At 65.2% G+C, this 23668-nt stretch overlaps 1 protein-coding gene and 1 long non-coding RNA gene across 4 annotated transcripts in view; one reads left to right on the top strand and one right to left on the bottom strand.

Moving 5' to 3' along the window:
* PTP4A3 (protein tyrosine phosphatase 4A3) overlaps positions 1-15753 on the bottom strand; it is a 37050-nt gene extending 21297 nt beyond the window's left edge. Inside the window, exon 1 of one of the 2 annotated variants that reach the window (XM_045453508.1) lies at positions 15646-15753. The gene's annotated coding sequence lies outside the window, so the exon portion shown is untranslated. Of the gene's footprint in view, positions 1-13293; positions 13414-15645 lie in introns of those variants that run through there. The other variant, XM_045453511.1, reaches the window with a different exon arrangement.
* On the top strand, positions 13535-16845 carry LOC123585398. Of its 2 annotated transcripts, none has more exons than XR_006706137.1 (2): positions 13535-13731; positions 15660-16845. It is a non-coding gene; the product is annotated as an uncharacterized LOC123585398 (long non-coding RNA). The 2 variants fall into 2 exon arrangements; XR_006706136.1 differs by having other exon boundaries at positions 13535-13647.
* The last annotated feature ends 6823 nt before the right edge of the window (positions 16846-23668 follow it).

The following is a 23668-nucleotide window of genomic DNA, read 5'->3' on the forward strand; positions in this document are numbered from 1 at the left end:
GGCCGGCCTGGCAGTGAGACACGGGCCACCCCCCCCACCGCCGGCACCCACCAAGGACCAGAGAGGGGCAGGCCGCTGCACCCAGGACACACAGCAGAGGGACCCACAGGTCCCCCCTGAGCTGCCACCTTCCCTCTCTGAGCCCTCTCTCCCTTTCCAGAAGCCCGTCCGGCGTCATTAGCATGTCAGTTGGCTCCATTGGCATTTCCAGGCCATCGCGGCCACCCCAAGCCCCGGGCTCGACAAAGAACCGTGTCCCATCTCTGAAACAGCAGGAGGGGCACTGTTGCCTGCCCTTCAGCGGCTGGAACCCCACGCGGTGCAGCCCACACCCCAGAGACGCCAGCACTACGCCCGCCACGCACGGCCTCCAACCCGAGCCTCCGTCTACCCTCTACAGGTCACGGTCTTGCGGGTGCCAGTGACCATCCAACCACCGGGAACCTGAGGCCCAGAGAGGCCGTGAGACTCTGAAGCGGAGCTCCCCCTCAAACCCAGGCCAGGCAGGGCCTCCAGGGGCCCAGGGGAGGGGACAGCTCCCTCCCATCAGCCCGACCCAGGTGAGGTTCTGCCCACGTTCTTGCTCAGGCTGTGACCACTATTCCCAGAGTGTCAACGGCTTGGGAGTCTGGCCTGGTTCCCACCCTGGCTCCCCCATCGCAAGCTGTGTGACCCTGAGCACATCCCTCAACCTCTCTGTGCTTCCATTTGATCATATGTAAACTGGGTTCGCTGCAGCTGCGATGGCTGTCCTCCTGGGGTCTGGAAGGCCACCTCCCTTCCAAGCAGCCTCGTCTGGATCCCTTGAATGTTTCTGCTGTGCCAGATACCCCCACGGGCTCTGACGGGACTCTGAGCCCCGCAGGAGAACCCGCGTTCAAGATGGCGATGCTGGGGACACCGAGGGCTTCTTCCCCGCAGAATGTCCCGGAGCCCGTATTCCTCTAGAGACATAGTGATCTGGAGGGGCGCAGCCAGTGGCACGCTTCCAGAACGTTTCTGACACCACGCACTAGCAGCGAGGGCACCTCATAGAACCCCACCTCGGCCCAGGCCCAGGCTCCAGCCTCCCAGCCGCCAAGGTAGGAGAGCCTCCTGGCCCGGCCTCCCTGCCTCCTGCTCATCTTATGTGGCTTGGACCATCTCTAGCCCGGCTGGTTGTCAGTGGAGGGACCATCACGCAGGGACAGAGGCAACGCCCGGGCCGGGCCACACCGGCCACTACCCCCCAGTCTCCTGCCTCGGCGTCCCCGTGTTGGTCATGCATGGCGACCTGAGGGTGGTGGGATCGGCTCCTGGCTGCAGACATCGGCCGCCGTGAGGGCAGCAAGACGGGATGCCCAGCCTGAAAGGGCAGCGAGGAGGTGTCGGCCACGGGAGGGAGGCACCCTACAGGCACCCACTAAGCACTCAGCCATGCCGCCCCCACCGCTGCCCCTGCCGCCCCCCGCCCCCCCCCTGCAGCCCCACCCACGCCATCCGAGCTGCCTTCCCAGAGAGAAGGCACGTCCCGGGGCGCTGGGCATCAGGACCCGGTCACCTGCACTGTCCAGCTCCCAGAGGATGCGGTGGGGAACCGTCACAGCAGAACGACCCAAGGGAAACCCCTCTTCTCCGGGGCCTCGAGGGCCCCCCACGGGGAGCCAAAAGCCCCCCCCCCCCCAGGCAATGAATGAGAGGCTGATGCAACTTCCGGCCCAGGGTCCTCACCAGGCCCTGGCTCCCTCGGGCAGCTCTGCGCACCGCTGTGGGCACAGCATGGGCAGCAGGAGGTCGGGCTGCGTCACCAGGCCAGCAGGCAGACCCATACTTGGCACGGCACTGCCGGCTCCCCCCCCCCACCGTCGCCCCCCGCTTTCCCCGGGGCTGCCCCTTTTTCACATCAGGCAGGAGTGCCCAGAGGTGGCTGAGTGAACAGGCATGGCAGCCCCCTCCTCGCTGGACCCAGCCAAGCGTACAGGGACAGAAGGGGGCAAGGGACGGACTTCCGAGGTGACAAAGCCCGTGCCCACTCGGCTTCGCCTGACCCCTCAGCAGCTCTGTGAGCCCCCGTACAGGGCACGGGCCCGAGGTGCTGGGCCTGCTGGCCCCGCAGCCCCACCCCCCGGTGCACGGCCGCCCGGGGTTTTGCGGACCCGCAGCGGTAGGAGACGGAGGAGGGAGGGCAGGAGACCGCACGACGACACAGACCTGTCCGCGAGCCGCCTACTTCGCGCTCTCAGCCAGACTCACCGATGCCGGGCACCGTGCTCAGGCAGGAGGAAGGCGGCTCGACCCTGCTTCCCCAAACTCGTTGAGCCCCGCCACGGCCCAGCACCCGCGGGCGACCCGTCGTCACTCTCCCCTCCAAGCGCTAATGAAGTCCCTGCGCGCTGGCCGCCCTGGGGCCGAGCCGGGCTAATCCTATTTTGCAGACTTTAGCTGAGAACCCGCTCAGGCCAGACTCTGCGGGGCAGGGAGCTGGTTACATTTGTTTCCCGAGATAAAATTCACGGAACGCGACACGTGCCGTTTCGCTACTTGTCTACTCGGCGTTTTCTAACATCTCCACGGTGCTGCGTAGCCACCACGGCCGCCTGACTCCAGGGCAATTCCGTCCCCCCAACAGGCGGCCCCACACCCGTCGCAGCCCGGCCCCAACCTCCTGCCGCCCGCCCCTGGCAGCCAGTCCGGTGCCCGGGATCGCACGCCCGCAGATTTGCCCGGGCGCACGTTTCACATAAGCAGCATCAGGCACCACGTGGCCTCCGGCGTCTGGCCCCGTTCGCTCAGCACGATGCTTTCTAGGGGCGTGCGTGCTGTCATCGGGTCAGGACTTCACCCTCTTCGTGGCTGAGAATCCCTACGCCATGTGGAGACCGCGCTCTGCTTTTCTGTGCTCAGCGGATGGGCGTCCGGGTCACCTCCAGTTCTGTTCTCATTTCACCCGCAGGGACGGCGCACAGCAGGAGCGGTGCGGGACACGACCCGGGGGCCGGTCGACAAACACCCACAGGCATCCGTTCTTCCGAGATCCCACACTGGAGCGGGAGTGTGGGCATCGCCACACGGGGTGGGAGCACCTGGTCAGCCCCTTCCCGGGCTCCTCGGGTGCACCAGGCTGCCGAGGGCACCGGGCAGGCCAGGGAGGGACAGAGGTCCCGGCAGCCGGGCAGGTAAGCGGGGGGGGGGGAGCCTCCAGGGTCCCAGGCCGGGCGGGGCTGGCCTTCAAGGATGGGAAAGAGGGGCGCCTGGGTGGCTCACTCAGTCGATCCTCCGACTCGTGATTTCAGCTCGGGTCACGGTCTCACAGCCCATGAGGTTGAGCCCCAAGTCGGGTTCCATGTGCTGACAGCACGGAGCCTGCTTGGGATTCTGTCTGTCTCTCTCTCTCTCTCTGCCCCTCCCCTGTCTGCTTGCACGCCCTGTCTCTCCTTCAAAAATAAATAATCTTTAAAACAAATAAAATAAAAAGGACAGTTGTCAAAGCAACTTTAGAAGTTCCAAATGCAACCAGCACACGTAGAGTGAGCACAGGTCAAGGATTTATTCGTTTGCCAGGGAGCCGGCAGGGGGCAAAGCCGGTTCCGAGGAGGGTCCAGGGCCCCGAGTGCTCCCAGCCCGTGGTGACGGAGCACCGGAACAGGGCAGGAGAGCAAGACGAGTGATGCTGTAAGGGGTGACACCACAGGGGCCACCTTCTCTGTCAGACACAAATCTGCACGTGCACCTGTGACTGCCCAGAGTCCAGGCCACATGTGGGCACCAGCAGCAGGTGCAGGCATCCCTGGAGAACCGGACCAGGTGGCCTGCGGGACACGGAAGGACACGCTGTCCCTCTTTTGTCTCAAGAGATCCCCCTGAGAAGGGCAAAGGGCAGGGTGTCCAGGCACAGCTTGAGTAAAGGCCAGGAGGCAGGAAAAGGCAGGGGGCAGAAAGGTAAGCCAGGCTTCAGGGGAGACTGCAGGGAACTGCTCCCCGGGGAAGGCAGGCTCAGGGGACCCCGGTTCTCAGAATCGCTGCAGGGCACAGGCAGGTCTCTGCAAGCCCAGATCGAGGTGTGTCACAGAATCAAGCACCGGGTGAGGAAACAGAAAGTCCCCAGAATCCCCAATGTGGGGCAGGAGAGTCCCCATGGATGGTGACAGGTGAGACAGCAGTACCCGGGCCACCTGAGGTCACTGAGAGTTTGGGGAGTGTGTGCCCCGAGCTAGTCCCCACCCTGGCGTCGTGGGTACCCCTGCCCCACCCCCACCCCCTACCTGGCGTCCTGGGTACCCCCGCCCCACCCCCACCCCCTACCTGGCATCCTGGGTACCCCCGCCCCACCCCCACCCCCTACCTGGCGTCCTGGGTACCCTCGCCCCACCCCCTCCTCCCTACCTGGAGTCCTGAGTACCCCTGCCCCACCCCCTCCTCCCTACCTGGCATCACCCAGGCTGACCCCGTCCTCCAGGGCCGAAGCCCTCAGTGGCAGGCACACCACTCGGAAGGAAAAAGCCAAGCCTCCCCGCCCTGAAGGCCCTTCCGCTGGGCTGCCCTCCCCCACTCTCCTCCCCCTCCGCTCCAGCCCCACCTGCCTTCCTGCCCTTCTGGAGACACACTGCCTCCGTGCGTGGTCCTGCTTCCGGCCCTTTGCGCTCACTGTGCCCCGTGCCGGGAGCACTCTCTGCCCCCACACCACCCCATGCTGTCTCTCCAGGCCTTTGCCAGCTACCTAGGACTCCTCCCTGGTTCCATCTGTCCAAACCCCCCTCCTTGGAGGCCCACTCACCAGCTCATGGACCCTTAGGAGCGCCTAGCAGATGCCATGGCTGGGCTCTGGGTCCAGGGGCACTCATGGGGAGAAGAGCTCGATCCCCGGCATGACAGTAAAGTTGGCCACAGCGACCAGGCGGTGACCCCGGGGGCGGGGAGTGCACCAGTCACGGCCCCAGCAACAGCAAGAGAGGAAGGGGGCTCTCAGCTGCCAAGGAGCCGCTGCCCAACCGGACCCTAACCCCCAACACACTGAGAATCTCCTGTCCTCCATCCAGCCGCCACACAGACCCCTCGCCGCAGCGGAGGCGGGTGGAGGGCCCCGCCTTGTCCCGCACCATCTACAGAGTGCGCTACACCCAGGAGAAAGCAGACTGGGGAGCTGAGGCCAGCCACTGTCCAGAGGCCAGACTCCCCAGGCTCTGGATTCCTGGCCCAGAACCCCCGGCACCCCTCCATGCTTCTCCCACCATCTCAGCCTCTCAAGGAGGCCCAGGGAACCAGCCACCGCCTCCCTCACACCTGCTCACACACACGGCAACCATCTTTACAGACTGCACCCTTCCTCCCTTCCTGTCCTGATGGTCTTGGTGTCTCGTGACAAGGCAGGGGGCAAGGCCACCACCGCTCAGACCTAGGGTCGGCCCGGGCTCTGCAAACGGGCTACCCACACCTGAGGGCCAGCTGTGTGCCGGGTTACAGATGAGTCGGCCTGGCACACAGCGGGCACTCGGCAGCAGCCAGTGACCCTCCTGGGACAGGCCCACGGCTGCCCGTCCTCAGCCCAGGGACGCCTCTGGAACATCCAGTCTCACCCAGGACTGGCTGGTGGACACACACACACCCCCGCCCCCCGGCAGCGGGCTCCCTGGTCCCGGATCCCGCCCAAAGCCCTGGTTCTCACGCTCGCTTCCGCACGGGAAGGGTGGGGGAGACACTCACCCTGCCCCCAAAACCCCAGCACACTCTCGGGGAGGGCTCTGCCCATAAGGACCCTGCGACAGAGCCTTCCAAAGTGGGGGAGGCGGGGACAGGGCAGGGAAAGCAGTGAGAATTCAGAGGGAGGGGAGGAGAAAGTGGAGGGAGGACAGGAAGAAGCCAGGCGGGGGTGCTCCTTGGCTCCCCACGGCTGGCCAGGCAGGGCTGTCTGACCCCCAGGCCCACCAGGCTCCTTCTGAAGGCGGGAGGCCGGGCAGGCACAAAGCAGCCAAGGCCCTGCTGGGGTCAGCATCCTTCCTCGGGTCGGGCGAGCCCAGCTGGCAGCGTCCGTGGGAACTGTCCCCGGGCCCAGCCAGCCACGCTCAGGCCGGTCGGTGGGCATCGGGGCTGCAAATGCCAGGGCAGCTGGGCACGTCCCGAGGGGCAGAGGCCCAAGCCCTGACCCTGCTGCAGGCTGAGCTGAGGGTGGTGTAGGGGAGGGGGGTGGAGGGACGAGGGTCTCGGGGCCACGACCACCCCTCGTCACTATCCGTGCCCCCAGGCCCCGCCTACCTCTCCACGTCACCCCAACGCCCTCACCCTCAGCAGCCCCGTCAGAGGCCACAGCCTCCACCTGCACCGTCTCCCGGCCCCCTTCCCCTACACACCCCCTCCCGGACCCTCAGCTGCCTCGAGGGCTCGCCCTCTGGCCCCTGCCCCCTGCGTTTGGGGCCCCTCCTCCGGCTCCCTGGACCCCACCCCTCCCGGACCATCACGCAGGCCACCCGGGGCTGAGGCTGTGACTTCACGGGCCACAGCCACGCCGGGGAAGGGGTAGCCACCGGGCTGGACGTACAGATGCACACACTCGATGAACATCTCCATCCACACTCCAGCCCGCGCGCCACAGGGGGCCCGGAGCACCCAGCTCCGCCCCGTCAGTCCTCTGTGCCCCGCTGGGGACCCCCGGCCACCGGCTGTCCTCACAGGCCTGGGGGCCCCTCGGGACAGCCCTTCCGGTGACTTCCTGCCAGGGCGGCCGGGGGAGGGTAAACAAGGCCTCCAGATGGCTTCCTGTGGCTGCCCGGCCGTGGGAACGTCCCAGTCGCCGAGGTCACGGAAGAGCCGGTGGGGGATCCGCATCACCCATCGGCGGGGCACCCGCTACGCGGCTCAGGCTGCCCGCACCCACTGCCCCTCTTTCACTTCCCGACATCCCCACAAAAGGGCTTCCCGCCCCCATTTACAGAGGGGGAAGCTGAGGCACAGACGGACGAGTCAGGCCAAAGGCCAGAAGCAGGACCTCCTCTCTGCTCACCGGATGCCCTTTCTTTATCAGGCTCCCCCCCCACGGCTGGGGCAGGTTGTTCAGCCCCACTCCAGAGACGGGGAAAACTGAGGCCAGAGAGGGGAGGGCGTGCCAGGCAGGACGGGCTGGTGGCTGTGCTGCGATGGGGTCCGCTCCCCCCTCCCCACGCACACCTGTAAAGGAGGGGCCGACAGTCCTGGCTCCAGGCCACTCGGCGAGGACCACACAAGCCCGGCCGACGGAGCACTGGGCACGACGCACCTGCCTTCCATCCCTGCCCGTTCCCCGACCCACCGCCCCGAGCGGGCTGACCCAGGAGCTGCCGCAGTGACACTGTTAACTCGGGCCCTAAGCCTCGGGAGCCCCTCCCTCTACTGTGGTGCCCACAACCCTCAAGCCCAGGCCAGGTGCCTCCTCCTCCCAGAAGGCCGCCCTGACTTCCTCCAAGTCTGAGGGCCACACACTCTAGGAAAGAGATTGCCGTCTCCTAGGGGTCTTGCTCACCCCTGGTCTCTCCCTCTCCGCAGCACCTCTCTCTAACTCCCCCCAACCCCCAGCAAGGGCCAGTGCAGGCCTGGGCGGCCCCTTGAGAGGCACGGGGAGTCAGAGGCCGGGCCAAGCCAGTAAGCTGTGCTGCTCATCCGACTACCCAGCAGCCAAGATGGAGATCATGGGGCGGGTACTGATCAATCAACAGAGGTCCGTCCAGACCCAGGGGCCAGGGTCCACGGCTGCCTCCGGAGAGATCCACGGTCGACAGTAAGGGAAATTTCCAGTGAAATGCGGAATGCGTGCGGGCAGCCTGTTCCCGGGAAGCCAGCACACCCAGCGCCCACAGCGGTTATAACTGTCTGGGCTGTTTGAAGTTTTCTAAGAACCACCACTCAATTTGGATTAAACCGTAACGACCTACGATAGCCCCGTTTGAGAGCCGCCCTCCCGCCCTCCCCCCAGCAACGTGAGCCCCTGGGGCAGTAGATGCCGCCTCTGCCCCCCCAGGCCCAAGAGCACCACAGGACACATAAAGAAGCCAAGTCACCTGGGCTTCGCCTCCCGAGGTCACGGGCCCCCGGCGAGGGTAGACGAGAGCCTGGTGGCACGGAGCAGACACAGGGCTGGAGGCAGCAGCCTGGCCCGCCGGCCGAAGCTTCACCACCGACGCTGCCGTCTTTGGCCTGACCTCCCACCCAGTCTGCCGCCAGGTCCATGCTGCGTCCCCATTCTCCAGACAAGAAAACTGAGGCCCGGGAAGCACAGGGGCAGGCCCAGGGTGACCCAGAGAGACCTGGCAGAGCCGGGACCATGGCTCTGGGCTCCTGAGGGCCATGCGGAAGGGACAGTGAGGTTACTGTGGGGAACCCCAGGCACCCCCTGAATCCCACATGGCAATTCCCAGGCCCCGGTCCAGGCAGGAGAGTGAGGGGGGGCCAGTGTGCCCACACCAGCAGGTGAGGGGGGAGGGGCGCCAGCAGAAAGGAGCACCCTCTGGGGGAGGGAGGAGTGTAGACCAGATGGAGCCCACCGCGTACAGCCACGGGGGCGGTGACGGGACAGGCGGGCCGGCAGGCGGGAGCCCCGGGTGGGGTGGCGGGGAATCCTCTGTGCGCTCCCGCGCCTCTTCCAGGAAGCCTGAGTCACAAGAGGGGCCCCGGGGCCAGGAGAGTGGCTGAAGCACCAGTCCCATGGGAAGCGGACGGGGCAGGGCCGCCTGCCTGTCCGCCCGCCCCCACTGACCGGGCCGGCCCTGGCTTCGGGGTCTCTGTGACCGGGGAGGCCGTGGGAACGAGCGACTGCAGCTCCCAGGGGGGGGCTGTGGGGACAGAGGAGCTGGAGACGGCAGGTCAGAGCCCCCCGTCTGCAGAGGGGGAAACCGAGACCCCAAAGGAGAAGAGTTGGCCCAAAGCCATGCAGCCAATGACCTGTCCTCGTCTGTGCCCTGGCAGCCACGCCTGGAGGCTGGGAGACCCGCCATCCTTGGCTCGGAGCCCCGTTCCAGCACATCGGCCCCCAGCCGTGCGCCCAAGCCCCCCAGACTCCCTACAGTTGGAGCCATCCCCCTGAGGCTCCCCCTTCTAGGACCATACCTCAGGGAAGCCACACCCCTGCAGGCTCTGCTCTGCCCCTTCACTGATCTGGTCCAGCCCTCATTTGCTGGTGGAGAACCGAGACTCTGGCAATGACGCCCACCCCCAGGGTCACCCAGCAGGAGAGCAAGACCTTGAAGCCACCTTCCAGGCGCGGCCCCTCACCAGCAGACAGGTCCTGAGCACAGGACACAGGGCCCTCCTCCCTGCTGGCCTGCACACTGAGTTCATCCCACGTAGGACACAGACGAGCTGGGGCTGGGCACATGGGAGGAGCACAGTGCCGGTGGCAGCCGGGAGGCCCAGGACACAGAGGGGTCAGTGTCTCTGGAGGCCCAAGAACCCACGGCTGTAGGACGAGCGTGAGGGTACAGCGCTGACGGCTGATAAGCTGCAGAGCAACTCCAGCCGTCCCCACGGACGGTGGCCTCAGAGAGGAGAGGCTCCAGCCGCCTCCGTGCCCACTGAGCCCCCATATCCAAGAGGACCCACCACACCTGCCTGGCTCGAGACGTGCACTCAGCTTCTCGCCTTCCCGTTTCCTGGGCGGCCGGCTGAGGCCTGGGCAGAGGTGGGGATGGGCCCCAGGCCAGAGCAGGACAGCCAGGTAGCAGAGAGGTCACCGCGGCGGGAGCTGGGCCTGGCCGGGCACCGCCCACCAACCCTAACCTGGGCCGGCCCTCCAGCCCACCCACAGGAACACCTCCCAGCCCACTGAGGGTCTGGGGTCACCAGGCTAGACGCAGGGTCAGACAGAGGGGCCTCCCTCCTTCAGCCACCACCACCTGAAGGCCACGTGACCTCAGAAAGCGAGGAGCCTTGCTGAGCCTCGGCCTTTTGCTGTAGGGCAGGTGGACACTGCTTCCCATAGCCACGGGTGTAGATCAGGACGGGGTCCTGGCACACAGCAGGCACCCAGCACGCCCTGGCAACTACCTTCTCGGAGCCTCGGTTTCCCCACCTATAAGCTGGGCTATTACGCCTGCCTCCCAGAGTGGCGGTGGAGGAAGACACTCTGGTCCGTGGGGACGTGGACAGAGCCACGTTCTGCACAAAGGAATCTGTGCTCACTCCCTCTGGCCTTCGGAGTCCCCCCGGGCCCAGCTTCCCGGTCGGGAAAACAGCAGGTGGAGAGGCTGAGCCGTGGGCCCCCAGCGGGCCCCGCGGCCCTCCCCCCCACCCACCTGAACACCCGACGCTGAGGGCAGGGGCCGCAAGAGCAGGGCCGCCTCTGTTCCAAGCCCCGCCCTCGGTACCTGGCAGGGTAGCCCCATCGGCTACGCCGCATCGCCGTCCCAAGCGAGGAAGGGTATGACGAGGCCCGGCACAGCCACACCAGCCCTGCCTGGGGCTGCCCTCCCCACCACCTGCTAGCCCCCAACCCTACCCCATTTCTCCCCAGCGCGTTTGTCACCAGAAGTGATCTGCACCCGGCGTGTGTGCGAGCTCTTGGTGCATCTCCCTCCTCCCAACTCACTGCTGGCCCTGGGGCAGTCCCAGCACAGCTCACCAGGGCCTGGCACACAGTAGGCTCTCAAGTTTGCTGGCACAGTGAGAAAGGAATGCCTGACTGGCTGCTTGGAGTCGGATTCCAAACCACCTTACGACCCGGAAGGTGCCGGCCCCACTGAGGACCACCGCCCACATGCTAGGAACCCTCCCTGCCCCCAACAAGGAGCCACAGTGCCACAGTGACGGCCCAGGCTGGAAGGAGGGAAGTTGCGTTTTCTGCACACCTTCTGAGCACCAGGGCAGCGTCCGCCCATGTGACTGACCTCACACTTCGCTGTTCCCATTTTAGAGGCGCAGAAACTGAGGGGTGAGGCATTAGGTATCTGGCGAGAAACTCGAAATCTCGCCAGAACTTCCTGACTGAGGAAAGGCCCCGGAGGCGGCAAGGGGTGCCAGGGACTAAACAGAGCGGGCGACGGCGAGGGGGTCCGGGTGGAGGTGGGACAGCCAGGCAGCTGGTGGGGAGGCCGTCCCGGACGGAGAGCACAGGGCAGGGCCGGCCAGAGGTGAGAAACCCCAGCGCATCACCTGCTTACAGCCTACCGTGAGGGTTGGAGCCTCTGGGTAACAAAGGCAGGGCAAGGTCTTGGGGGACATGCCCACCGGTCCCTGGCCACCACAGCCCCGCCAGCTCCAGCCAAATGTTGCCTGGAGAGGCCAGTGCCCTTTCTACTTGCCCCCCTCTTTTGCTAGGGTCTGCCAGCCGGCGAGGCAGCAGGGGCCCCATCTGGATGTGAGCCCCCAGGAATATCGCTAGCACACACGCTGTGTGTCTGCGGACCCCCACCCACCCCAGTGGGGGGCAGGGTGGGCTCACACCAGCTCGGGGCCGACAGTGTCCTCCTCTTCCCAACAAGGGCACGAAGTCAAGCTGGCTAATGCTTCAAGCCAGCGCTTTGATGAGCACTTCCCAGCACACCCCGCCCGGCGCCCTGAGGTCATCCTGAGGCCCCCCCACCCGTGGCACCTCCAGGACCCCCCGCCTTCCAAACCGTCCGCTTGTCTAAGAAAGGGGCCTGCCCACCCGGCTTTCCTGCTGTCCACCATGCCCACGCTGCGGACGACGTCGGCCGCCCCCCCCCCCCCGCCTGCCAGGGCCTAAGCTGGCACTGAGGAGACAGGGGTGACTAGCTGGGGCCCCAGCCTCATCCTGGCGGTCAGGGAAGGTGTCCTGGAAGAGAGCAAGGGCAAGGAGGAGCCAGTAAGCCTAGGAGACAGTCTGGAGGTTCCACCTGATCACCACCCGCACCTTCTCCCACCACACTGGCCACCTGGGGCAAGGGGGAGGCCCACGACCCGCCCAGCCCCCCCCCACGACCCAATCACCCGCCTCTGATTCCAGCAGGGGGCCCGGCACAGGGGAAGCGCTTGGCAGACACCGTGGGGAGTGCTGAGGGCTGACCAGCTCCGCACAGGGGCCTTTGAGGAGCAGCCTGGGACCGCCACGTGGTCAGGGCAGCCTCCGTCCCTGAAGAGCTGCAGCGGGGGTGGCCTGGGGAGCAGCGGAGAGACCCGCGTGCCTGCCTCAGGTTAGGCCCCGGGCTCAGGGCCTCTCCCATTTACTCCTCACGGCAGCCTGCAGGGTGAGCCACACGGCACCCACTTCACAGACGGGAAAACCAAGGCTCCGTTTAGATCTACGGGTGAGGTGGGCCCGACTCCACCTCGCTGGGCCTCAGCCTCCTCATCTGAGAAATGGGGTGAAGAACCTCCCTCACAGGAGGGTGTGAGGTCAGTGAAGCGCGGGGCAAGCACAGAGCTTTGAAGAGGCCTCTGGGCAAGACCGCAGGCACCCTCCGTTGACCCCGTCTGGTCCGCACCCCCACGCTGCTGCGCAGGTGCGGGACCCCCTGGAGCCCACACGCCACGCTGACGCCCAGAACGCACAGAGCGCGCGGGCCAGGGCAGGAGGTGCAGCGCATGCCTAACCACCAGGGTCGGGGTGCCCATGTGGGCTGTGACCTGCTGGTCTGGACCCCACGCCGCCCTCGGACCTGCTAGCACGGCCCAGAGGGGCAGCCTCTCACCTCAGCAGCCAGGCGCCAGCCGCAGAGGTCACCGGACCACACAGCGGAAGCGCTCTGACGGCTTGGAGCTGAGCGTGTGCCACCCATCCCAACCGCCAGCTGTCCAACAGAGCCCAGGGGCCACGTGGAGAGCCACCTGTTTAATCCCTGTGGCACCTGGGATAAGGCAGCCGACCTGGTTCTGCAGCTGGACCGCCGCCGGGAGAGGGAGGCGCCGCCAGGCTACTAGCCCCCGTAAGGGTCTGAGCGGGGCCGCAGACCGGGTATCGGGCCCCGGAGCTCAGCCTCCCGCGACATCCGCTGCCATCCCGGTCCTACCCGAGGACAGGGAGGCCCATGGGGTTCTGGTGACAAGAGCGTTAGAGACCAAGTGCCCCCAGTCTATGAAGATGAAGAAACTGGGCAGAGAGTGGGGCAGAACCAGATACTGGGCCGGAACTTCGGGGAGGATGAACTCGGAACAGGGGTCACCCGTCCCCCAGAGACGGGAGCGGGGTCAGCGCTTCCAGCCAGGCCGGGGGCGCCCCGGGAGCCCCTGCACGTGGCCGCGCCCAGGCCCGCGTTTCCGCCGCAGCAGCCGCCAGGCCAGGCCGAGGGGCCCCAGGACGCGCCCGGCGCAGGAGGCGGCCGCCCTCCGCCTGCGCGCCCACGGCCCCACGCGCCCGCGCCGCGCGCCCCCGCCCGAGCGCGCGCCAAGGAGACTGACCTGGCGGTCCCGGCGCCGGCTCGACGGGCGGAGGGAGGGGCGCGCGCGCGTGCACGCGGGGCCGGCGCGCGCAGGCGCGGCCCCGGCTCCGGGCGCGCGGGCCGGGGCGTCAGGTCACGTGCTTGGCACGGCCCAATGAGAGCCCTCCCCACGCCTCGGCCGCGCGCGCCCGCCCCGCAGGCCCCGCCTGGGTGGGAAGGGGCGTGGCCATGGGGAGCGAGCCGGGGGGGGGGGTGGGGGGGGGCGGGGTCTGACCTTGGCTGCTGGCAGGGCCCGCCCGCTGAGGCAAGGACTGCCTGGCCGCCTGGAGTGGTCACGGCCCGTTGGATCCCGAGTGAGGCTGGAGAGGGCGAGGTGCGCGGGGGCCGAGAAGGGGTCTGGAGGCCAAGGGTTTTACGAAACTTCCGGATGCCTCGACGTCTCTCCATTCGTCCATAGGTGCTGAGCACCAGATGCGCGGGCGGGGTTGATGGGAGGATGGGGCCTAGATAGCAGTCACCCAGCAGCGGCATTGGGGTCAGACCAGGGGGGCCCTGAAGGTGGGCTCCTGGAGGGGGTCATCAGGCCCCCCGGGACCTCGCGCCCCGAGGGCAGGCCCACACACAGAGATGCTCAGAAAGCGGCAGCTGCCTCTGTAAGGACTGGTGGAGATCCTGGTAGAAGTGAGGCCCGACCCTCCTCCGTTTCTCTGTGCCCCGTGGGCCGGCCATGTGCCTGTGCCATTTTGGCCACCAGCCAGCCTCTGGGGAGATTTGTAAGGTGCCCCCCTGGGGACTGGTGAGGGAGTCCCCTTCCAGATCAGCACTAACTAGGGAGCTCATGGCCAGGCCAGTGGTGGCATGGGGAGAGGGCCCAGGACAGAGGGCACCAGAGAGGTAGATGTGGAAACACCAGGGTCCCTGATGCCGGTCCATGCACCAGCCCCACCCTCAGCCCAGCCTCTCCTCCCAGGTTGGAGGCTTGCTCTGGTACTATCTCCGCATCCTGGGGAGGATGCCCCTCCGACCACCCACCCCAGCAGCCACAGTGACCCCTGGAAGGCAAGAGTGAGAGCCCTCCCCTCTCCATGCAGAATCCTTCATGGTGGCACCTTGGTCCCAAGGCCATCTGACTAGGCCAGGGCTTGCTCCTCTAGGCTCCCTCCACTCGCCACCAAGCTGCCACAGCATGGAACACCTGCATGCTGTTCCTCCAACAGTCAGGGTCCATCCCACCCCAGGGCCTTTGCACTTGCTACTCCTGCTGCATGGAAACTCTTGCCCCAGGCCACCCCTGTGGTGCCGCCCTTCACATCTTGTCCCTTTCAGTTGTCATCTCCTCTGAGAGCTCAGTCTCTACTGGCCGTCCCCTCACACAGCTCTGCCAGAGATCCCCCCACCCCCACCCCAAGCAGTTACACACAACACTGATCATGGTCTCGGTGAGGACCTCACCTGTGTCCCCAGCTGTGTCCCCAGGATTCACACCAGCGTCCGGCACAGATGTGTGCTCATTCATAGATGGGGTGATCAGACGGTGCCCAGAGGCCCCCAATGCCTCCTTAAGAGTCAGCAGGGGGCAAAGGACAGAGCCTTGCAGACCTGAGTTCGAATCTCAGTTCACCAGCTTATCCCCACACAGCCCCACGAGGTAGGGACCATTGTTCCCCTATTTTGTAGATGAGGCACAGAGGGGTTAAGCAACTTCCAAAGATCACACAGCAAGTCAGAAGTAGACTTAGTCCAGACCTCCCCTTGTTTAACCACAAAGCTGGGGTTCCCTGTCCTCAGTGCCTTCATGCAGAGAACAACGGGAAACAGCTAGGGTCGCTCCAGGTTTGAGGTCCTGGGAAAAAGGAACCGTCCACTGAAATGGGGGTCTCAGCAACCACCAAGGCAGCCCATTGTCCATGGGGCCTCAGGTCCGTTTCAGTTGTTAATCTGTTTCTAATGCTTGGCTTGACCTGCCACCTGCACCCCTCCCCTCATTTCAGACTCTTTCTCCTCCCCTGCCCAAAATCTCAGGGAGTTTCTATCCCGGCCCCCTTTGCTGTGGGGTGGGGGGCGTGGCCTTCCCCATGGGCTCACAGGCTGGGGTCCCTTTCATCTCCCCCCGTGTGGCCTCAGTGCGGGCAGGGAGGAGGCTCTGTCCCCCGCCAACCTTGTGCCGGGGACTCTCCCAGCGAGCACACACCATGCCCTGCGGAAGAAGGACCACTGTGCAGGTTAGGAAACCGAAGCTCCCTTCAGGCAGAGCCAGGGTTCTAACCCAGGTCTGGGGGGCCAGAGCCCGCACACTGCGGGGGACAGGCGGGCGAGAGGGAGAGTGGGGAAGAATCCTGACTTCACAGCGGGGAAGGTGCTCAGAACTGACCTCCTCTCATGCAGGAGAACACGCGGCCCGAAGAGGTGATGACCACGCACGGGAAAGGCAGGGGCAGAACCCAGGCCTGAACGCCAGCTGCCAAAATCCTCCCGGGGATTGAGGAGTGGTGCCCGGAACAGATCCCATCAGCACCAGCTCCTGGTCACTGGACCTGCCACCACCCTGCCCCCAAGCAGAGCAGAGAGGACCCCCCCCTCCCCCCGCCAGAGAGGGGGCGGGCAGAGGAGAAGATATTAGGAACATCCAGACACTGCAGGGGCCGCTGGGGGCGGGCAGGATTAGCAGATTAGCTCCGAGGAGGACAGAGATGAGGTCAGTGCTAAGTGGATTTCCAGAAAGCAGCCTCCAGTCCAACAGCCCCGGCCCCAGAAGCAGCAGGGCCAAGAGGAGGGGCCGAGAGCCAGTCACAGGGGCAACAGGTGCGCCACTGGCCCTGCCCTCCACTTCTGAGCCTCTGCCAGCGGGCTGTGTGCTTTAACCCCTCCTCGCCTCAGTTTCCTCATCCAGAGAGTGAGGCCATGGTGATCGTGTCGACCTCAGAGGATAAGAGTGCTCGTTAGTGCTAGGTTAGCGCGTCCTGCACCGAGCAGGTGCTCAGTGAACGTTCTTAGGACTGTCCTCTAAAGGTCATCCTCAAGCCCTAGGGTCAAACGCGAGCAAAGAACGAACTTGTTGGTCAATGTGAAGTCAGGCAAAAGCAGGAGTTCCATGCAGGAGCACGGTGTACGTACAGAAGAAGCGTGCCCCCCGCCGCCGGCGCCCTGGTGGCCACGTCACGCCCCCGACCCCCGCCGTCTCGGCCACAGTGGCACACGTGGCCCCTCCCCACCCTGACGGTGCCCGAGCCCGGTGTGCACCGAGCCCCGAAGGTGTTAACGCCCCAGGACGGGCCTCACCAGCGGGCACACGCCCCAGCCTCCCGTCTGCAGACAAACCGTCGTGGGGGCATCCAGAAGCAGGAGAGCCCCTGTGTGTTGGCTCCCCCGTGCCGCCCCCTCACCTGGCGTCACCCCGAATACGCCTCCCGTGCCCCAGGCCGTGCCACCGGGGCAAGCAGACAAGCACCACGTTCCAAACAGGAAGCGGAGCGGACTCTGAGAAGCACAGGCTTGTGTGGGAAGGAGCAGTGGCGGTGGCGTTTCGTTTCTGTCCCTCCCGAACGTCCAGGAGTACAATAGTGTGACTCAAATGATGACGACTTTTGTAGCGTATCAGCCATGCGTCGGTCAACGACGCTGTGGAACAAGTCGTCCCGGACTTGGCAGCCCGAAATGCCAATCATCGCCGGGCCTTTCTCGGTGTCAGTGGGGCAGGAGCTCTGAGTGGTGGGGCCGGGCCGTCCGGTGAGCCGCGGTCACGGCTGGGCTGCATGGTGGGAGGCCCGCCCGAGGTGAGGGGACCTGCATCCAGGCTGGCTCGCCCGCCCGTGCGGCCCATGGGCGTGGCTCCTGTCCCTCACTGTGCAGGGCGGTGCTCCCAACACAGTGGCTGGCTCCCCCAGGTCGAGGGGTCCCAGGGGGCAAGGTGGTGGCTTATAATCGAGGCACTTATAATCGAGCCTCAGGAGCCACACGTGGCCATCGCCCATGGGTCACAGGGGCCTGCCCCGAGTCAGTGTGGGAAGGACGGGGCTGCCGACCAGGGGGCTCAGGTCCCTGCGGGGGAGGCAGGTGGTCCCCCCTCCCAGTGCCAGGGTGGAGCGGGGTGTGGGAGCTCTGGGGGCATGTGACCTGGAGCCCCTGCTTGGGGGAGGAGGGTCCCCAGCTAAGCCCGGGGTTCCAGCCGTTGTGCCCTTCGCTGGCTCGAGACCCTGGCTCTGACAAGCACTGTTGAGTGCTCGCTCCAGGCTGCCCTGGGGGCTGCAGAAGGGGGGGCCGGGAGCCCACCCGGACAGCCCTCCAGTCACAGCAGTCAGGAGCACCCGGGGAGGCCCTCCAGGTCCGGGAATCGGGATGTGTTCCTGGGGAGGCTGCACAGCAAGCCAATGTTAGAGGAGTGCTCCAATGCATGCAAAGTCCTCCCTGAGGACAGCCACAGCCAGGTATGTCCCCCACCCAACCCTGCAGCCTGGGCCCGCCTGCACCTGCTGCTGCGCCAGCTCCCCACCTAGAGCCCCCCCCCTCCCCCCCCGCCCCGCGCACCAGCCCAAAACCACCTCCTGGACTTTGCACAAGCCGTGCCCTCCAGAGGCTGGAGGACCCCCTGGGCGCGTCTCCCACCAGCAAACAGGCCCAGACACCCACAATGCCCGCGTTCGCAAGGCCCCCCACACCCACCGCAATAGCCCGAGCTGTAAGGGAGGGGGGCGGGGGGGGGAGGGGGGGTTGGGAAACACTTCTGGGATCCAGCGCGCCTCGCGGACGCCCTCTCGTGGTGTCTGTGGGAAGAGCGGGGCCCCGCGATCTGAGACCTGGGCGGTCATTAACAACACTTCCCGGAAACAGTGGGTCCAGGCCAGGGAACCCTGACGGAACCGGGGGTCCCGGACCCCCTGCATCCACGGGACAGGGCCCGCCCGAGCCCGGGGACTGTGAGAGGCCCCCACCAGGCCTCCCCGAGCCTGAAGACGCCCATCCTCCACATTTGTGTGTCTGTTTGTCTGTCTTCTCCACGCGGCCCGCGACGCACTCCCTGCCCGGAGCCCCTGCATCGCTGGCGGGGACTGGAGCAGAGTGACTGAGCCGCAGACGCAGAGACCGGGAGAGCTTTGGCATCTGCAGGTGGCGGCCACCAGGGGGCAGCATGGCCCGCCAGAGCACCAGCTCGCGGTGGCCCCTTGGCAGAAGTGGGGACCCCGGGCTCCTCACACTCAGGATCTCACACTGCCTTGGGTTGCTGACCCCCTCTCCGCGGTAGAGTTTGTAGGGAGGCTGAGCCCTCATTCCCAGGAAGGTGCCATGACTTAAAATACGGCCTCACGGTGTAGTGAGTTCCCTGTCACAGGAAGGGTGCCCACCCACTGCCCGACACACACCCCGAGTGGCCCCAGGCCCCCCAGTCACCATCTGTAAGCTCTGGAGGTGATGGCAGGGCCCCAGGGGAGGCCGACACTCCGGGTCCGGGTAACGAGGTGGGCAGGGCAGCCCAGACAGGGGATTAACACCGCACAGGTCCAGCGGCGCAGGGATACATAACACTCCCAGGGACGAGGCGTGCTGTGAGGTGCTGGGTGTCCTTCGAGGGCTCAGGTTGGGGCTTTTAGGTGCGGTGACGGAGTTGCAGCCGGCATCTACTGAGTACTCAGCCAGGCCCTGAGCCGAGCACATTTCCTGCTTCATCTTCCTTCTTCCCGTCCCCATTCAACAGAGGAGAAAACTGAGCCTCAGAAGGCAGAACGCGTCCAAAGTGAGCAGCAAAGAAACGGAGGACCCAGTGCAAACCCAAAACCCCCCAGCACCCATGCTTTAGCCACGCCTGCCTGGGTGTTGAAAACACGTTCAGGGGGCACCCCACGAGAGGGGGGTCAGTCCGGGGCAATGGCCCAAGGCAACGAAGAACTGAGTGAGTTCAGAATGGGATGGACGTGGGGGGCTCCCACGCTTCCCTAGAGCTCAGAGGAGGAAGTCAAAGTGGAGCCCACTCTTGGCAAGGTAGTGAGCACCCTGTTCTAGGAGGTAAGCGAGCCCTGCTGGGGGCTTTTCCAGCTTCAATGGCGGGGAGATGCCCCCGCCAGAGAGGAGGCCAGCCAACCACCCTGGGCACCGCAGCATCGAAACTCCTCTTGGGGCATTTTCTTCAGAGTCGGTTTACATTATCGCTCCGACTTTATTCGTGATTCAGTGAGCTTCAGTTGAGCACCTGCTGTGTGCCAGGCCTGTACCTGTCCCGTCCTCCGGCTGCGTCAGGGAGGAGACGGTGACACAGGGCTGCCAGGGAGCTCGGTGGACACGAGCATCTGTCCCTCCGTGCAAAACACACTTCATCCTCTGACACAGCCTGTCTACACCCTCGGTTCTCTGGTGGGAAACAGCACAGCAGGAACAACTGGCCGCAGAGGAAAACCAGTGTACGGGACCCCCCCCCAAGTCAGTGCACAGGAGCCCCCTCAAATTAAACTTTCTCATAAGTACGGACACACAGGGAAAAACATAGTGTATACGGGGCTCCGTACTATCCACGAGTTCAGGCATCCCCTGGGAGCCCCAGCTTGATTTACAACCGGGCACAGGAAGAGATTGGGCCCCTAAGTGAGAAGAAAAGGCAGCGACGCGAAGTATACCGTCGTGGAAGTCGCGAGAACCTGCGCTCTCTCTAAAGCATCCTGCCTGCCCCGGCCCTTCTTCTCGTGAGCAGGTGAGATGATGGAGTGGCCACGTGGCCCGAGGGAGCGAGGCAAGGGGAGGACCATCCGCCCCAGGGCCACAGCCCACACGGGTGACGGCGAGTGGCGGGGAGACGCCTAGGTGTAGGTGTGTGCCTCAAGGCCTGAAAACGGGACGCCCACCAAACCTGCCCAGGCATGTGCCAGGGAGCCCTGCTCCCGCCCACCCAAGGTGGGCACGACCCCGGCATCCATCACAGAAGGAAAGAGGCATGAATGCCACCTGTCCCTCCAGGGCAGAAGGAGCCAGGCGTGGACGCTGGTCTGGCACGGGCGAGCCTTGCACACACGGGCGAGCCTTGCACACACGGGCAGAGCACACAGGACGGCTGCTGTAGGGCTCCATTGGTGTGCATGACAGGTAAATCCATGGACACAGCGAGCTGCACACTCGCCAGGGCTGGGGGGGAACGTTTCCTTTTGGGGTGATGGAAATGCTCTGCAATTCAGTAGAGGTGATGGCCTCACCACACTGGGAATGCACCCAATGCCCTGCTTGTACACTTGAAAATAGCTAATCTGACGTTTTGTAAGCTTTTCCTGCACAACCAAAAAGGCGATGGTGTGGACAGGGTGGCAGAGAGCTGCTAATAGGACCCGAGGGCCCGGGAGCCCCGCGGCAGGTGCCACCGTGTGTGACGCCTCCCTCCCAGGCTCGGGGTCACCGTCCCACCGCCTGACGTCAGGCGTGGCCATGCCGTGGACTTCGAGAGACAGGGCACTCCCAGCCCAAAGCACTGAAGGGCCGGCAGGTGATGCCCCGCTTCCTCCCCCACGGCACAGGACACCGAACCTCTCGTTGAGGCAGCTTCGTGTGCTGGTGCGGCCTGTCACTTGGGGTGCGGGGAGGGACAACGGGGAGCGAGAGCCTCACCCCTTCTCCCCTCACCTGCACTGGGTGTGTGGCATGAGCGAGAAACACGTCTTCACCGTTCAGGCCACTGAGAGTCACGGCCGTGTGGGTGCGATGTAACCCAGGCTGTCCTCACCGCTCACCACGCTGAGCGGGGCCCTCGTGGAGGCTGCGGGCAAGACCGTTCAGCCTGAGCGTCCCTGGCTAAGGGAGCAGCCGGAGCAAAGACGCTGAGGCAGATGTGTGCCCAGTGTGCTTAGGCACAGTCAAGGGGCCCGTGTGGGTGGACCCAAGGCCACAGCGGGAGACCCCAGCCCGTGGGGCCTTTCGGACCTCCAGGAAGCATGGGCTGTCCTTGTAAAGGGTGCGAGTCCCGAGCGGCTTCAAGCAGACACTGGCACAGCTGGACTTGAGCTCTAGGAGATGCTCTAGGCCCTGTGGGTAACGGACGCTTCGAGGAACAAGGGAAAGAAAGCAGGACCACCCGGGCTTCCCGGGGAAGGAAGTTTCCATCGCACACATCAGGAAGCACAAAGAGAGGGTGGACTCCAGGCACAGGACGATCAGGGCTCAGGCTGTGCTTCTCTGGGATGCTTCCCCACCCTCATTCTTGGGGGGCTTCCCTCGTGGTTGCAAAAAGGCTGCCTGGTCGTGTAGGGACAGGAGAGAGCACGGAAGCCACAAGGGTGCCTCTGGGAGCCTCTCCCCGGCCTAAATCAGGCTAGACCTGCCCACCCTAGAACCAACCCGGGCTGGGAGGTAGGGTGGGTGATGGCTGATTGGTCAGAGGGTGGTGGCGTAGACCCAGCCGTGCAGGAAAGGCCTGGGCACTGAGAACCAGGAAACCTGGAAACCTGTCTGGAAACCTGGCAAGGGCCTCAGGGACGCATCCACCTGTGGCATTGTTGGGTCGCCTGCCACGGCCCTCCATGCCTGCAGGGTGGGGTCCCAACTCGAGTACGGCTCCCACCTGTGCTCCTAGATTGCTTCCTCTTTCCGATGGCCCTGAGAAGTCAATACAACCACTCCCCTCGCTCTACAGGTGAGGAAACGCAGACCCAGAGAAGTTAGGTGACGCCGACGTCCCCAAGGCCACACGCCAAGGGCTGGCGCCGGAATTCACACCCAGGCAGCAGCCCAGAACCTCCCGCCCCTCCCACCCTGCCTGCCACACTCTGGCCACACGCCTCCTCAGTCAGCACTGCCCAGCTCTTGGCTGCTGCTGATGCCTCTCCCTCCGCCACCTGCCGGTTAACTCCTCAGTCTGCCCAGGTAACCAATGCAGATGTCACCTCCTCCAAGAAGACTTCCTGGGCTCCTCCTCTGAGAGGGCAGGGGCCTGGAAGCCTGGGGCCACGTCTCAGGTCTGTCCCTGGCCTGTGGGGTGGCCCCTGAGCCTCAGAGGAAATAATTTGAGGGCTCACCTGTGGAATGCAGGCAGCGACAGCGCTGGGGACAGGCTGCCTGAGACCCCGTGTGGAAGTGTGTCCTGAAACCCCTGCAGTCCCCACCGTCTCTCTGAGCAGAATAAACTCCGAGCCCCCCCTCCCCACGCCTGGCGTTTCCGCCGACAGCCCCACTGCAAACACAGGGACCAGGCAGAAATGTCAGCCAGCCGTAAACAAACCTGCTCGCCGGAGACGAGGTGCAGGCCCTGAGGGGGGGGGGGGGACGCTCTGGCGGGAAGGATGGAAGTGGGATTTAAACAGGATTTGATTTACAGAGGAGAAAATAATTATCGGTGGGGCCTCAGACAAAGTAAAGTCCATGTGTTTTGAAGGGACAAGAGGGATGGAGGGGGGAGGGAGGAGGGAGGGAGGAGGGGGGAAGGAGGATGGAGGAGGGAGGATGGGGGAGGGAGGATGGAGGAGGGAGGATGGAGGATGGGGGAGGGAGGAGGGAGAATGGGGGAAGGAGGATGAGGGAGGAAGGATGGAGGATGGGGGAGGGAGGAGGGAGGATGGAGGATGGGGGAGGGAGGAGGGAAGAGGGAGGATGGGGAGGGAGGACGGAGGAGGGAGGACGGGGGAGGGAGGACATAGGAGGGAAGATGGAGGATGGGGGAGGGAGGATGGAGGATGGAGGAGGGAGGAGGGAGGACGAGGGAGGACAGAGGAGGGAAGATAAAGGATGGAGGATGGGAGAGGGAGGATAGAGGAGGGAGGATGGAGGATGGGGGAGGGAGGACGCAGGATGGAGGATGGGGGAGGGAGGAGGGAGGAGGGAGGATGGGGGAGGGAGGACGGAGGATGGAGGATGGAGGGTGGGGGAGGGAGGATGGAGGGTGGGGGAGGGAGGAGGGAGAATGGGGGAAGGAGGATGAGGGAGGAAGGATGGAGGACGGGGGAGGGAGGACAGAGGAGGGAAGATGGAGGATGGGGGAGGGAGGAGGGAAGATGGGGGAGGGAGGAGGGAAGATGGAGGATGGAGGATGGGGGAGGGAGGATGGAGGATGGGGGAGGGAGGACGGAGGAGGGAAGATGGAGGATGGGGGAGGGAGGAGGGAAGATGGGGGAGGGAGGAGGGAGGACAGAGGAGGGAAGATGGAGGATGGAGGATGGGGGAGGGAGGATGGAGGACAGGGGAGGGAGGACAGAGGATGGGGGAGGGAGGACAGAGGAGGAAAGATAGAGGATGGAGGATGGGAGAAGGGAGGATAGAGGAGGGAGGAGGGAGGACGGAGGAGGGAGGATGGGGGAGGGAGAGGGAAGATGGGGGACGGAGGAGGGAAGATGGGGGAGGGAGGACAGCGGAGGGAAGATGGAGGATGGAGGGTGGGGGAGGGAGGAGGGAGAATGGGGGAAGGAGGATAAGGGAGGAAGGATGGAGGACGGGGG

Source organism: Leopardus geoffroyi, chromosome C3 (genome assembly GCF_018350155.1).
Source record: "Leopardus geoffroyi isolate Oge1 chromosome C3, O.geoffroyi_Oge1_pat1.0, whole genome shotgun sequence".
Classification (NCBI taxonomy): Eukaryota; Metazoa; Chordata; class Mammalia; order Carnivora; family Felidae; genus Leopardus; species Leopardus geoffroyi.